Here is a 13,697-nt window from a genome sequence, read left to right on the forward strand (position 1 = left end):
AATTTTGAAATCTTCTCAAAAACTTCTTGAGAAGTTTTTGAGAAATTTTAAAATCTTCTCAAAAACTTCTTGAGAAGTTTTTGAGAAATCTTAAAATCTTCTCAAAAACTTCTCGAGAAGTTTTTCTTCCAGGGAAATGGGATTGTAACAAAGATCTTTCCCAGAACAAGAATGACTGCTGTTTGGGGGCTTTTGTTTTGGTGGGGCTTTTTTTGTTTGTGCCAGTGGGTTTTTTAAGATCTCTGCCTACAGCAAAGAACAAATGCTGCTTTATTTTCTTCCCATACACAGAAAATTCTGGTGGGGAGGGATGCTGTGTAAGAACCAGAATACCGCTCCTGTAAGATGTTCAAAAGTAGGCTCATTCTTCACAACTAAAAATGCAATTTGCTGCTTTTTAAAATTGTCATTCTCCCAGTTATCCAACCACATACAGCATTTTAGTTAGAAGTAAGTGATTTGGATGGTTGAGGTGGAAATGGGACCATCCACGAGAGGTTCCTACAGGAGAGGAGGCACAAAGTCTATTGGGATCTCAATAAAAACCTCTATGGCTATTTCAGTAAGTTGCCTTCTTACCAAATCCACTTATTATTAAACTAGTTACCCAGCTCAGTCATCACTCAATTTCTGAATTGGCAAATATTTCTTTAAGAACAACACAGATGTGTAGTACCTGCCACTTAAAATAGATAAATAGATCCACAAACACCAAGATACAGGAAAGTGTTTTCTGAGCACCAAAGCTTTTGTGCCAGAAAAGAGTTCAAGAAAACTAGGATACAGATACTACTCCTGCTTTCTTGCAGAAACTGTGGAGTTAGTGTAGGTGTGTGCTGGAGGTCTCTGGTGCGGTATAAATCGCCTTGGATGATCAAAATCTGATCCTCATGCATTGCGTTGACTCCACTTACGTTTTTGGGAGTACATGAACTGCGTGAAACATTTAAGAATAAGAACCAGTTCGTTCAAATGGTTGTGTCTTTATTACACATTAGCAGTCATGCAGTTTCTCCATTTTCACATATAACCTTAAATGGGTCAATGAACTTTACATTTTTATGAGTGTATTTGAATTTTTTTGGTGGATTTTTTTTTGGTTTTAAATCTCAAGATACCTGAAAAATTAATAGACTAAGGACACAGTGGGTTTTGTAAAGTTAATTTTATTTAAACAGAATTCAGAAGCTTACTTGACACCTTAAGAATTTCTGTAGAATTTTATGCAAAACAATGGGATTGAATATTCTTAAGATATTGTAATAATCTGCTTGTGCTTTATTTACTGTTCTGTGAGCCACTCACTAGAAATGGTGAAAAACCTTTCTTGAATTTATTGCAGATGACCTTTGTTCCAGATTCTTCCTCAAGAAAAATTGAATGTTCTTAATCAAATTGAAAGATTTTAAGGTAAACTGCAAAGGGCAGAGAAAACTGCTCCACCAAGGCCAGAAAGTGAGCCCACAGGAATTATCTGAATGGTTGTAATATATCTCCCATGAAAACTGGAGGTGTGGGTTATTCTTCATTTTTATGTGATGCATGTTAGCTTACCTTTGTTCACTAATCCCTCATGGACACTGTAGAGGACAATTATGCATAATAGTATATGTTTAGAATATTCTGGAATTATGATTTGCTTTCAAAAATGAGCCTCCAAAACTTACATAAAAATCTATCTATGGCCTGTATTTCAAATAAACAGATTCTTTGCTCTGACGCTCTAGCAGTGTTTATAAATTGCCTGATGCTTGCAATTAGCTCATTTGGTAGCATGCTGTCCCCTTGTTTCAGCCGGCCCTCTGACACTGGGGACCCATTTTTAAACCAGGACACTTCCTGCTCACTTTCCCAATACCCTTGGAATGTTCCAGGAGTGTCATTCAGAGTGCAAAGAAAGTCAGCTCTTGACACTGTGGCTTGGCTGGGTGCTGACTGACCCTGGTCACTGAAGTGTTTCAATGTGCTAAGGCATCAGGAATCTGGCCCAGCAGAGAGAGACCTTGTGGTTTTTTTGGTGGGCAACCATGCAGAAATGCCTCTCAGTGGTGAGTGTCAAAAGTGGTGCAAGGCTAAAGGGGGGGTCGGCTCTACCAGCAGGAGGAGGGAGCTGGCATGTCACCTGTCACCTGAAGGGGAAGCATGGAACTGCAGCCTGTACAGGTAGCTGCTGTGTGGTTTTCCCCACCCAGATGAGATATGTACTGCTGGTGATATGAACCTCATGCTGTCTGTTGAGAAACCTGTTTATCAGCATGGGGTATCAGCTTTAAAAGATTTGATGCCTAAATGAAGATGTAAGATGTCTGTGCATTATCATAACAGAAAAAGTCTTATCTTGCACAACAGGTAAATATTACTGCCACAGAGGACTGCATTTTAGGAAACCTGAAGAGAGGATAGAGTGACAAGCTTATTACAACTGACATGTGTATGAAGTTTTACACTTTTGATTACACAGATTTTGCTGAGGTGAGCCAACATCAGCTAAGTTTGTTTGCTGGTATGACATGTCCTTTCCTTCTCTTCAAGCCTTGTGTATGGAGAACTGCAGCACTGAACACAGAACCTTTACTTCCAGGCAATGCTAAATAAAGTCAGCCAAGGAAGTTAAGGGAAATCAAGTGAATTCAGGATATCCAACTTCCATAAATTAAAATGCACTAAAAGGCTTCTGAGTGGTTTAGTTCCTTCAGGTGTAGTGCAGCTGTAGGCTTGGTCAAGGATCGAGCTCACTTCTTGTGATTGTTTGCTCTTAAAATTAATGAACTTTAGAAAAACCCCAGGAGTGAGATAAAAAAATATTGAAATGTGTGTTTTTTCTAATTGAGCACTGAAAGGAAGAGAAGAATGTCTTACCAAATTACTCACCTAGGCATAGTTTGAAAGAATACAACGTTGCTTAAATAGTCTCTTTCTCCAGTTCATGAAACTCCTAACAACAATGGCACTTGCCTAAAAGACATCTTGGAAGCTGTATTCAGTGTGAAAATCATGGAAAAATCAGGGCAGATACTCCTGAAGTGATTCCAAGGTAAACATATATATTTACATATTTTATTAATGTTTTACTAATATTTACTAATATTTATTAATACGCTATCTTTGAGAAGAGATTGCTTAGGTGGGATTCATATCCATGTATATAAATACAGGATGATGCAAAGAAGGCAGAACTATTCCCTTCTCACTGGTATCCAGGGAAGGGTAGGAGGTGGTGGTCACAAATTGAAACAAGGAGAATTCCATTAAACAGAAGAAGAAAATGTTGTCCTGTGAAGGTAATCAAGCCCTGAATCAGAGAGAAGTGAAGTCTGTGTTTTTGGAGATAGTTCAAAATGCAACTGGATACGGCCCTGAGCAACCTGATACCTTTTGGACCCTGCTCTGAGAGCAGTGGGACCTGAAGATCTCCAGAGGTCCCTTCCCTCCTTAGCCTTTTGTGTTTCTGCGTAAACAAGATGCTGTTAGCAATCTTCTAGTGAAGAAATCTGAGCAAAATTTCAGTCTCTAGAATTTCCTCTGACATCATCTTATTTACAGAATTCAATGTCTTAAGATGAGGTTTAAATTATTGAATTATTCTTTCTGTAATGCAGGGAAAAGAATGTTTCGAATGTAAGTGGTCCTTTTGAGTATTAAAGTGAGAAATTAAAACATTATGCCAGGTTTATTTTTTTGGTAGAATTCATATTCAGTTGTCAGTGATCTGGACACTGGTGTTATCTCTGCTCTACAAGAAATATTCCCTCAGATCTTCACTGATTTTTCATTTTGGATGATTTATGACGTATGCCTTTTGACAGTACACACACCCATCTTCTTTTTCTCCCCCCTTGCTAGTTTTAGAATAGTAAAATATGATAGAAATGGAGTGGAACCATGAATGACTTAGGAAATTTCAGTAGTCTGAGCATTTTGCCCAAACTGGCCTGTTTGACATCTGTGTTCCAACGCTCTGACTTTGCTCCCTTGCTAAGCAATCCAGCTGTTCAAACACCAGTTCAAGAGAAGCTGCATCCACTTAATGGAAGCGTGCAAAGGTCTGTAACACTGCAAAGAAGTGGAACTTCCTCTAATTTAGTCTACTGTCTATATTTATCACTGTTCATTTGCCATGTGCCTTCCCTCCCACCCCAGCTGCCACCTCACAGATGGCATTCCCAGCAAAAGAAACAGTTCGGATTCGGTACACTGTCATCTGGAAATGTCAGCAGATGACAGGGAGAGGGGAGGAAGAGGAGGGCTAGCTCCACATTTTTTCAGGACAAAACTTGACCTCAAATTCTACTCAGTCACCACAGAGTTCTGGGGAATACCAGGGTGGAGGGGGACAGAGTTTGATATGGTGCATATAATGATCTTCGTTTTGTTCTGAGGCTTGCTGGATAGAAATTTCCATACTGTGCAGTTATTTACTTCTAACTCTATAACAGCTTTAATTTATTAAAGGACTAAAAAAAAAAAAAAAAAAAAGAGTTTTGTTTGCCCTAGAAACCAAGTGAAAACAATGAGGAAGAAGAAGGCATCCCTGCAAAGTTGACACTATTAAGCCCAGGCACAAAGTGGAGCGTTTGCAGTGCCTATGAACAGATGTCTAATGACAAGCAAAAAAAACCATGATTCTTAGGCAATGGCTTATTTCTGGTTTAGTTTTTCAGTGCCTTTTATTCAGCCCTTTCATGTTAGTCATTTCTATATGCTTTTGGTGTTGTATGCTTGCTCGAGTGTTACTGACAAAAATATGGTGGACCTGGAACTTGATACAAGGAAAGAGACAGGACAAGTTTTTAGATTTAAGGATAAAGTAGCCACAGGTGTCCAATATTTGTCTTCAGAAATTTCAGATGTCGATAACCACGCAAAGTTTTCATTCTGAAGGCTGAAGTCTGGAAAACCTGTGTGATGAAAAAAGTTTCAGATCGTGTTATTTTGTTGAACTAGGCTAAGAGTAAAGGTTGCTGGGTTTGGCATCTTCAAAACATTCTCGCAACTGTTTCTCTGGGGAGCTGTGGTACCTTCCTGTGTTGCAACAAGGGCTCAATATTCAGTACATTTTAACAGCAGGAGGGGTTTTGGCTACCTTGTGAATATTCATTCAAAATAGCTCTAAGAGTACAGGCTTCTGAGAAATACCCACTCATAAACACACAGAAGATGCTGCCCAGCTGCAGTGGGGCTGCTGAGGCACCCGGCCTGAGAGCAGAGGCAGATGTCCTTTTCAGTGACTCAAACTAGAGCACTCTAAGCAGGTATTGGCCCATCTGCTCCCATATCTCAGATGTCGTGCCTGATTATCTGAACACTCAAGCTCTGTTGCAGTGAAAATTCAGGGAAGCAGTGCCATTCACTGACAATGACATCTTAACAGCCCCCAGCTGCTCATTCCCAGCCTATGCCCTCCTTTAGCTCTTATAAAATTGTTTACGGGGCCAAGGACCTGGCTCCTGCCCTGCCATACTCCCAAAAAAGATTGGATTATTTTTAGCCTGAACTGACTCTCACTCCTGGTTCAGTGCAGGGATGACTGTGGTTAGATTTGCTAAAGGACAGCTGTTTATGCCCCGCTGTCAGGGACATTGGTCTTTTCCAGGCCCTGCATTTTCCTCTTGCTTTTTAAGTGCAGATGTCATAAGGAGACCCAAGTGTGTGTGTGCACGTTCTGCAGTCAGGAGAGCAAGGGGAGCAGCTGAGGGCTGGCACCCTGCCCTGCCCAGGGCAGGCAGCTGCGCTGGTAATCCCCTGGACTGCCTCTGCAGGGCTCAATAAAGCTGCTCTGGCAGAGCACATCAGGCTCTTTGCTTGCTTTCCTACCACCCTCAAAAGCAACCAAGCCTTAATAAGGCTTAAGTGTAAAGTCAAAGTCTCTGCTGGTGCCATGAGCACTTCATTATGCTCAAGAAATGCTGTAACATTTCTATTTTGCACCACCAGCACAATTCTTTATCGAGCAGAAGGAAAATTTTCTCAAAGTGGTTTTGGCAAAATCCCTGGAACTGGAACCAGAAAACACAGGACTATGGGACTAGGTAATCAACCAGCTTCCTAATCATAATCCAAAATCTCCCATTGTCACTTGGACAAGTTACTTAGAAACGCAGGTCTGTGTTAGCAATCAGAGAGTAGCTGAATTTGAAATAAATAGATTTTTTGAAAGCAGTGTCAAAGTACTTCACAGTCTTTGTGCATTGTGAGGAGTTTCTGTGTGGAAACAAATTGTAGTGCTGGTGCTGCTTTCCACACATAGTCCACGGATTCAGGAGGTCTGTGAGCTTTTTACAAAAGATCTGTGCAAATTTACCTATGAAGAGTCAGAGAGCTTTGATTTCCTACCTAAAACTGTGCCTTTTTGCTAGGAAGAAAAAGAAAATGAGGAGTCTGCTGACAGCTATGACTGAAAGACACTGATTTGATGAAGTATTAATTTGTGGTCTAAATGACTGCGTGCTAATTTCCCAGGCAGGCTAGCATGTGTGCCCGTAATGGGTTTACCCATCTCCTGGGTTCTCAAGGTGGTTTCTCTGTGACCTGAATTCTTGGGGTGCAAATAAAATTCTCAGTGAATTTAGGTAGTGCAAGGTACAAACCTTGTGAGCAGGAGAGCAATCTGTGGATTAGGTGAATATATGGGGCTTGAATACGAATATAAAGTTAAAAAAAAAAAGAAAAAGGTAAAAAACAAACAAATAAACATCCAGGAAACCAAGCTCCAATTCTTTCTCCTGACTAATTAAATTTTACGAGCTCCCTTTTTAAAGAGCATATGGGACACAGATTTCCTAGTCAGCTGGGGATCAGTTAGATACGTGTCTGTGTGTTAGTCAAGTTCCAGCTGATTAAGCCTTTGCGTATACCAGAAGTTTCCTGTGATATTTGTACAGACTATCATGGACAGCAGAGCTAGCTTGGAGCTCTTTTAACAAAATCAGTTTCATCCAAAAATGACCCTATTTGTCTTGGCCAAAATTTTGCCAAAAATAGGTCAAATCAGATTTCAAGGCATGAAAAATTAGTTTTTATAAAACAAGATTTTGACATATCAAGTTAAAGATTTTGGTTTTCTGTAAAATGGCTTTTAATTATAAGACTTAAGTACAGTTGAAATGCTTTGAAGATCACCTAAATGAAATATTTCTACTGACACTTTTGTCATTATTATTACTCTTAGTCAATAAAATGTGTCAAGTTTTTGATTATTTTGTTGCAGTTTAAGAAAGACAGCTTTCCACAAGATTGGAAAGAGTCCAAATCCAGTCCTAGTTCAGCCCATTATATGGTAGAGATTGGAAAGCAAAACTCAGGGGAAGAGGATGAAGGAGAACACATAAGTGTTCTCAGAAAAAAAAGAAATGAGGTATTATTGTTCTACTTGCCCTTCACATCTGCTCCTTAGCTTTTAATCATTCATTAGCATCTTTAGTTCTGGTACAATTCTTATCAGGTATCTATTCCTACAAGTGAAGCATAATAGTAATGAATAATGGGGATACATTATTTTAGCAACTGTTCCTGATTCTGTTTAATGACTGAATACAAAATGGCTTCTCTTCCTTCTAAGGTGGCTATTTAATTTAGATGTACTACAGATAACTGCTTACAGAAGTCATTCCTTAAAGCAACAGGAAACTTTTGCATGTTTACATACCTAATACAATAATGAAATAGCTTTTGTATTTTTCTCAAGGTTATATAGAAAACAAACTAATATGTTAACTATGGATCATTAGGGAATTGCATTACAACAGAAAAATTCTCTCTCCCTCTATGTCCTGAAAAAAGGATTACTGGTTAACTTCAAGCTATGTGTTTACTAAATGACTGAAGCACTGCTTCAGTGGTTGAAAATGCAAAAAAAATTAATGGATTTTTGTTCAAAGCAAAGTATTTTCCATGAATTATGTATTATTTAAATTACTTGATGCTGTTATTTGACCTATAGATTGGAGTGAAAGAAAGTTTAGGTGGGCCAGCTAGGTGTGAGCTGTGTAAGGCTCAGAGATTTCACTGTAAAGTATTGTAGAAGAAGCATGCACCATCAGGGATATTTTCTTGGGGAAAAGGGAACAGAATATTTCAGCCAAGTCTTCTAATGAAAACGATCCATGAAAACCAAAGCTGAAGGTCCCACATCGTCCTGGCCTCACTTCATCGCTGTATTATGTAAATCCTAGAAAATCCCCTGGGAGCAAAGGGCTGCAGGAAAGGGGGACTGCAGACTCTGTACCATTGTTTCTCTTTTCTCTTTCCCTTTTGGTAGAGGTCGGCGCACGGGAAGCTCAGTAAATGGTCAATTGACAGTCCTGTGTGCAATGAGCTCACTCACTGCAAGCTGTGCTTTGTGAGGCTGGATTTCCAATTTTGCTGTGTCAGCCAACATGGAGTGTCCTGAGCAGGTTCTCAGCTCCTGTGACTTGTTACAGATCTGCAGAAGTGGGTGAATCCTGCATACTATGTGAGGATTTCTTTTACAGAACAAATATGAAAGAATATTTTATATTTAATCATTTTCTAGCTCAGGCTGAAAAAGATCCATCTAGCCTAGTATTCTGGCTCCAAAAGTGATGAAATGGAAAGTGGTCAAAAATGGAGGGTGACTACTAAAGATCATTATAAAATTGCAATCATGCAGTGATAGCTACCCACCTTATGTTCTGAACTTCTAGCAATATGACTTCCAAAGTCAGAGGTAGAATCTTTCTATTTAACAAGTGACAATGTATGAGTTTGTCCAGGAGACCTTTAACTCATGCCAGGTTCTGTAAACCACAGCCCTTTGTGGCAAGGAGGCTCCAAGTTACCACCGTGCTATAGGAAGAAATACTTCTGGTTTCCTTTGTTTTCAAGCAGATAATGATTTGGTGCATCCTTGTTCACTGCCACCCATGCCACAAAAAACTTCCATTTCCTACTAGACCTTTCTTTGTAACTCATGATTTTAGGGAGTTCACTTCTTTCTCTTTTCTTTGCCATGCACACTAAGTTTTTGTTATCTAATCCTACTTTTGTCATCTAATCCTAGTTATTGTCACAACTTAGTTTTCTATTTCTTCTATTTTTCTATTTCTTATATTTTCTCTTTCTTGGAAACAAACCTATATATAATTTTCAGTGATCTCTCCAATGTATGTTGTATGAAGGGTTTACAACAAGGGAACCTCCTTGAGTTTAGAGCAAACAGGGATGCAAAGAATTCCTGCAGCTCACTGGCAGGACCTTTTCTCTTCTGTGCGTTCCTTTCTATCTTAGCAGTCTACTGTAACATTCTTTGACAGGTGTCTTGCTTGCTACAGCAAAGTATTAACTAAAAGTTTTTGATACCTGTCAATGTCTTTTTGAGCATATGATCACTTTATGGTTTATGTCTTATTTTTACCTTAAACTTCATGAGGGATGTAATCTTTGGTAATAAGCTACCTCTGTAACCTCAGCAGCTTTTTCTGTGCTTACTCTGAGACCTCGAGCTGCTGGGAGGTATCTTCCTCTTGGTCTTGTCACTTTTGATACATCTTTTACAAGCTTCCACTTTCTTTTTCTTAACCTCAGGTGCTACCATAGTAGATTTTTTGGGGGTTTTATTGCTCATGCATGCATAATAAGTCTAATTTCATTACAGTTATTGTTAACATGGTTCTTTGATACAGAAGGATTCAAATGACAGGTCAGATGGCTTTCATGGTCTGCTTCAGGTACTGAGTCTGTGGGTTCTTTTTTCCGCAATTACTTTTCCTTTCATTTAAAATGATGTGGCCATCTACCTTTTTCAAGTTGTTGTGAACGAAGTTGAAAAATGGAAGATGCTTCTTTTTCTCTTGCCGCACTACCTTTATTCACTGCCTAAATTGTATTATTTACAATACCTGTGCTTGTCAGGCAAGAGGAAGGTGCTGAAGTTCTTCCACACAAGGAGCAGCTGGTGAGTGCCAGTAACTCAACCTGTGGGGCTGAGCCTGGCGTGTTTCCTGGTGGCCGCCCTGGTGCTGTGCTGCACGGGATGACGCTGCCCAGGGTGCCCAGCCACCCATGGCAGGGTTTGGAGCAGGAGAGTAGGAACACTGCCCCTCCAGAGAGGCCAGGGTTTACAGTTTCCCTCTAACCAAGGTCTCTGGGCCAAGTTCCACCCAGAGCACCTTTGTGGAGCTGCAGTACGCATTAATAATGACATAGAGGCATATGGGGAGCGGGCAGGCTGCTGCATGAGGCATGCTAACTGCAAAAAGCCAAATTCGGGGAAGTAATCTGAGAGAGTGACACCAAAAAGTATTTGTCATTTTAAAATATGTTTCCCCAGTGCCTTTGCATTTGTTTGATGGATTTACCTTACCTGAAATGTACCCTGAAAGGCTCTGGCTGTTCAGCAAGCAAGAAAACTTCAAATAAGTACTTGGAGCTGTATCTGCAGTGATGAAAGCTAACCTGAAGGAGAGGAAAAACTATTGAATGATTTTATGCTTCTGGAGGAAATTAAAACTTGAAAAATACCTTTTTTTCCCTCCAAAAATCACATACTGGAGATGCCAGGGGAAATGTACTTAAAAGAAAACTGGCATTCCAGGTATAATTGCACTATCATTAGCGTGGTTGTTGGGCTGGGCCCTGCTAACAAAATGCACCATCTTTTACATCAAGGTGTTACAAAAGCAGCAGGTGACCAGGACACAGGAACTATCTTCATTTTCTTTGAAATGTGCCCTACACTGTCAAATACAAGGAGAAGGCGATAAAGGAACCAGCAAGGTTCAGGGAGGGCTCAGTTCTGTTTCAGATTGTGCAAGGTTGCACTGTCACAAGCACCATTAATCTGAGAGCATTTAAGATAGCAGCATAATTACAGTAATGCACAAATGAATTAAATTCTTGTTTAAAGAGACTGTCTTGTCTTCCCTCATGCTTCATTTTAGTGAAAGAGGCTTTATGTCTAGACAGGCAAGGACATGAGACCTACTTTTATACCAATCATTTTGCTTATGCTCATTGAGGACTTTAAGAAACCTTTGAAACCTTCGAGGGATCCAAGCAAATATTGCAGGATCATAAATTTTTTTCTCCCCTTGTAAGTCTTTAGTGCTGAGCTGTCCTGAAACATGTGCAGAAATAATCCTCTGCCAAGGTGTGGGATCCAATATGCCTGTAACCACCCTGGCTTCAGGTTACCTGTAAACTGAGAAAGACATTCCTAAATGTTCTTAAACATGATGAGAGCACCCTTTATGTTCCAGCAGAAACTAAAACTTGCGATCAAAAATGGATCTGGAGAGACAGCATTCCCTATGCGCGTGTTGATATTCTCAGGGTGGGAAGTGTGCCTGTCTAAGCCTAGAGCTTTAGGTGACCACTTTATATCTCTTTGTTTCTGTCTGGCCATCCCTCCTCCTTTGCTGGGGACTGGATCTTAGTCACCAGGCTGATCCTTGTCCTGTCTGCTTCAGGAGATGAGGACCAAAGGCATGTGAGCGGGAGCCCAGACTTTTGAGGTGTTTTGCGCCTTTAGCTCCTGGTGACATCGCACTAAAATGCACCTTCCAGACTCTCTCAGTGTCTTCTTTAGGCCCTTGAAAGCAGCTCTCCAGCAGCTCTCCAGCAGCTCTCCAGCAGCACAGCCCAGAGCACCTGCAAGAGTCCAGAGGCAGTGAGTGATTGAAGCTGTATGCGGCAGTCTGACGCTGCTTTATTGCAACATTGCGGCGATACCATCCCAACTGAGGTCTGTTTATAAAGGGCAGCATTGTTTGCCAGACCGATGTTAACAGGCATGATTTAAGCGATGGCACAAGCAGGACCTCGGCTCCAAATGGAGATATTAAAGATACCAAAATATTATCTTTCCACTTGCCAATAAGAACAGCTGGCAGGATGGGTTTACTGAACAAAAACTTTGGCCAGCAGACAAAGGTTATCGTTTTCACAGACTTTCCTTCTGAAGTACGGGATTAACAAAACATGCTTTTTTTTTTAATTCAAAATTGGAGGGTTTGTGTCTTTCATCTGGTCAAATTTAGCTTAAAAGTGGAAATAATATCAAAGTTACATGCACCATAGGGAGACTGTTAATGTGGTAACAAAGGGCATTTGGCCAGTTAAAATAATAAAAGACTATACAGCTTTCCCAGTGATGGCTGGAGCCCAGTTAGTACTTTCCAAGTTGAGCCACAATATTCTTTTCCAAATTATGCGGTTTGGCACGATTCAGAGTGAGTAAACTTACTTTCCTACAAGGGAAAAATATAATTAAGAGAGAAAACAAGGTCATGCAGTATTATGCTTCAAGTAAGCAATAATACACCATGGAGTGCACATAAGTCAATATTCATACACCCTGGACAGGCTGAGACAGAGACATAGCAATGGCTCAGCACACAAAAAGATACATATATTATCTTAATAAACCTATGTGCAAAAGTAAAATGCAAATGGATGTTTTATTTTAAACTGGATTATTTTAAGGGTATATATGTTCAATGTTCATGTCTATAGCGCTCATAAATGTTACTTTAAAAATACCTTTTATGTTAACATTTTATACTTTTTCGTTATAAATGAACTTGCTGTTTTTATTTTATCAGGATATCTGTTTTATTGGGAATTTTTTCTGCTATTAAAGCAAAAAATTTAAATTTCTTTTTTTTTTTTTTTAATCATTAACTGATTAAGTTTGTTAAAAGGACGTTCAACCTGGATGGTCACACTGGAAGCCTCTCAGAGTCTATTCTTACTTTACAGTAATCCACCTTTTAGGATTCTGCAAGTGACACAAAGCCTGCAAAGACTCAACAAAGTCGAGGATAAAGTCTCAGGATTGGAAAAAAAGAAAGAGCAGCTTCAAATTTGGAAGTGAACTTGTAAGGGCTTTGTGTTAGTGTTTTTTAAATGAACAAATTGTTTAGCTGAAGCTCAGACAGAGAGGGGAACACGCAAAAAGAAAGCTTGGTGACCCAGTGTATGTATTACTGTGGTTCCAAAAAGGGAACAGCCCCTTGAGACATCTGCTCGATTTTTGCTGCTGACACTGCTCATGGGAAAGGCCTGTGATATGCCAGGAGGAAAATGAAAAAAGAAGAAAAACTTCAAAAAACATGGAACCACTCCCATCACCTGAAGCTTAGACCACACACCTGAAAGGGAGTAACCCACATCCAGCTCGGGTGCACAGCCTGAGCAGCCTTATCTCCCTTTCCACTCAGCCATTTTGCACATCTCGTACATAAAGTGCTCGTAAGGGAGGAATTGATTATTTATTTCCTGCTTCTTTAATAATTACGGTAAACTGTAACTATTAAAGAAACAGGAAATAAATAATCAATTTATTTAAAGAAATTGGAATAACCTTGTATTATAAAGCTGCAGCATCTCACCACGTCTGCTCTTTGGCTCCCAGTTGGTACAGTTGCTTTCACTTCCCAGCTCCACTGGGGAATACCTGCTCTACTAAGGTCCCAAAGAGCCTCCTAAACCAGCCTTGCCTATTGCAGTTCTGTCTGCAAAGAAGCAGGAAATGTGTGAGCAGTGAAACTGGGAGTGCATTTGTGACTCAAATATATTGTTTCAATAGTCACACAGGCACACAGGCTATCACAATACTCATACTGCCTTCTCTGAAAGCACAAGCCAACAACTGCTTGCATACAACACTCCAGTCATCTATACAAAATGCCCCCTGACACAGCTGATTTTAAGGTGTCACTTGAAAGACAGACAAATCC

Source organism: Fringilla coelebs (assembly GCF_963513975.1).
Source record: "Fringilla coelebs genome assembly, chromosome: 1".
Taxonomy (NCBI): domain Eukaryota; kingdom Metazoa; phylum Chordata; class Aves; order Passeriformes; family Fringillidae; genus Fringilla; species Fringilla coelebs.